Source organism: Seriola lalandi, unplaced genomic scaffold, assembly GCF_002814215.2.
Source record: "Seriola lalandi dorsalis isolate HSWRI2012SDOR001 ecotype SW California unplaced genomic scaffold, Sedor1 jcf7180002054889, whole genome shotgun sequence".
Classification (NCBI taxonomy): domain Eukaryota; kingdom Metazoa; phylum Chordata; class Actinopteri; order Carangiformes; family Carangidae; genus Seriola; species Seriola lalandi.
Window position 1 is genome coordinate 443775 of NW_019525441.1, and position 3573 is coordinate 447347.

Below are 3573 nucleotides of genomic sequence, written 5' to 3' on the forward strand. Positions count from 1 at the left end.
TACATATTTAAGACCTAACTAAATGTAATTTAAGACCTAACATGCGGCTAATGTAAAGCTAGCAGAGCTTGGAGAGTTGGTTATCTGGTTGCTAGGCGCACGCACGCACGCACACAGGTCAGGAGCTGCCGTTGCCATGGCAATGTGAAAATCTGCCCAGAATTTGGCTTCTACATGGCTTCAAACAACTGCAAATTATGAGAAAACTGTTACTTCTTTTCATAAACCGAAAAGACAGTGCCAGACACTGAAGCCAGAAGTTTCTACAGTCTCTATTTTATTCAGATATTCCTTAAAATGAGTGAGTAAGCTCAGTGCGAAGACAGAGTGAGATTCTTTTGAAAAAAAAAGACGATTACATTAGGCGTCAATGAGAGTGAGACAGGTATTGCTGCCGGACTCAGCTACCCCGTTTAAATTTTGTGCAGACCCTGCCTGTCAAAGTTACATTTTATGAATCCCAACAACTATGTCTACATTTTCAGAAATAATTATTTGTCTCCTTTTTACGGTTTGGCCGCGAACTCGAGTTAAAAATAAAAATAAAGGTTATTTTTTACTGCTTCACGCACTCTAGCCAACTGATGCTTTCACTCTAACTTTGAAGAAAAAGTGATTTGCACTCCTCCTTTGAGTGCTCACAGTTTGAAAAGTTTACATGTTATGTAAAAACAGTTCCTGTCTTTTTGAGAGAGCAGAAGTTTTCCTCCGTTTTATAGTTTGAATCACATTTCTACGTGCAGGTATGAGAGAGCTGGGTGACTCAGAAAAAAGGTGCAATTTTGTTGAAAAAAGGTGGGTTTCTAAAGAAAATTCCAATGCATTTCTAATGCATTATTTATTCCCAGTTTTTTGGGAATAACTTTGGGAAAAATTGGAATTTTAACACCAAAAGTCATAGCACCCCTTGCGGGATCAAGACGCACGTTTTGATGTATATATTACCGGGGTTTTCTCAAAGCTGCGGGATGAGTTACGTGCCGAAATTTGGCGGAAGAATAATAAACCCGAAACAGAATATTAATAGATGCCTCGGAGCTGAGCACCCGTGGCACTAATGACAGTTCATAAGAATCATCAACTTGATATATGATACACAAACAATAACCCAATATAATTTTTATAATGCTCTTTTCAGTTGTTTTTATGTTTTCTTCACTGTAAATGTTTCAGATGCCGTGCAAAAAGAAATCAATAAAAGCCTTTTTAAGAATTCACTGTGGTTCTGTATACTTTAATATTATTGAGAAATTCCATAAACACAGAGGGCTCACATTCGGATCTTTTACACAATATAAACCTTGATCAAATACATATTTTTTTAATATAAAACTATGTACCAGAATGGCTGATCATACTGTTTGTGCAAAAGTAAACACATAACCTTCATATATGAGCAAATTGGAAAAGAAAGCTAAGGACAGGATGTTAGAATTGGTTACAGTAAAGAATGTCAATCATGGAATATGGTGACATGAGGTATGTCTTGAAAAAACTGGACATAGAGATATATATACATATATATATACATATACATATACATATACATATACATATATATAAATGCGCATTTAATAACACAGTAAAATACATGCAGTATTTTCTCAGATCCTGACTTTTAATTAGTTTTCATTTTCTGTTGTACTCTGAGATAATGGGTATTCAGATGTTTCAAATTTTGTCATATTATCATGGACAGTTTCCCCCATGGGTTCTTCGTCACCTCTACAGCGAGTATATTATGAACCGATTATGTAATAAAGCAGTAGAATGTGTAGTGATGCCCTGAGGGCACTCTCTGAAAAGCCTCAGGCTATATTGAATTCAGTGCTTATAGAACAGAGACATAATTGAATTATAGAGTGTATAAAGGGCTTTTTCTTGTTATTTATGACAGCATTATTATCATAAACAAGATAATTATTAAAACTGACTTTGACACTGAGCAATTATGCTGTTTGGTGAGCTAGTGAATTTACTGGTAATATTTCATTCAATAACTACGTGGAGGTGAGTGAAAAGTCGGTTTCCCTGCATGTTCAGTGTTTTACATTTTTCTCATATATTACTACCACCTATGATGTGAACATAATTTGCACTATTGCCTATCATCATCTTGTTTTCACACCTTGCATTTCCTCCGCACTTCCATTTATACAATTATATGAATCAGTTAACATTTGCTGCTTTAAAATTCCCTGCAGCACAAAAAGAAAATTGCTTTTGCTGGCTGAAAAACCTGCTACCTCAAAGCAACTCAAACATCACATCTTCTCCTACAAGATGAGGTTCTCCAAAACAAGAAGTAAATGTGGTCGATCTGAACAATATTCTGTTATATAGTTCCAAAAAGTGGACAGTGTGGATATATACTTTTTCATCTTGTTCTGTCCTCTTAAGTTTTATCATTGCTGCCTTTTGGCAATACCTCTTACTTTGCCATGTGATATTTGAATTGATTAGGCATCCATAAATCTTCATCTAATCTTCTTTCGTTGTCATTTCTGCAAAATTGAGTGCTCTACTCAATAAAGATATCAATTGAATCAAGCATGTCTGGAAAAGGAATGGAATAAAACATAGACTATGAAATGACTATGAGGGACTGTATCCTAATGCAGGTTGTGCATTGAGCTAGAGATATGAGACACATGTTTTGTTTTATCCAAGTCAAGATTAAGTGAAAAATCAAAAAGGGATATAATAGATGCGGTGTTTTGCTGTTTCCCCTCAACCACATTTCCATGGAAACAAGTAAGGAAGTATCTCCTTCTTAATCACCAAGGGATGACATTATGTTACAAGTTTCCAAAGGGTGTAATTGGAGAGGTGAAAATACTGTATTTATACAACCTTGTTATGTTTCCATTGTATGTCTCTCACTATGATCATTAAAGCTATTAGCATATATTAACAGTGTCACATTTATTTATTTACATATTATTTATTTTAACCCAAGAGTAACAACAACAATATATTCCTAAAATCAAAAACATTATTGTTTAATGATCACAAGAACCTTTTCCAATGGAAACCATCTGCTTAAATGCCTGCTTTTTCTAAAAGAGCTCCTCTCTCATCTTAATCCATATCATCAGCTGTTTTCTTCAAACTTAAACAAATTCAGTTGACTTGTTAAAGTGGCTGCACCATTATTCAAAGAGCTATAACAGTCACCGCTTACAGAATCTATATTTTCTTTTCTGGACACCAGACAAAGGACACAGAGTAACTGAGACACAGCATCTGCATTTAGATCTATAGCTTAAAGGCATGTCCTACAAAGACATAATTGCCCTTGCATTTAATCCACACACAGGTCAGTCAGTCAAAGCAATCACTTAGTGTCCAAACACACATCCAGATGAAAGAAATAACCTTGGTGCTGTGTTATTGGAGAAAAGAAGCCTAGCAGATTAGTTGGACTGATGGGACATGGGCTGCAGGGTAAGGTGATAAGAACTTAAAAATTAAACTTGGACCTGGGAAGCTAGGCGCCTTCAAAGAAAAACTGTGGCTCCTGCATGACACAGCGATTGTTTCTTTTTTCTTTTTTTTCCTTTCTTTTTTTTG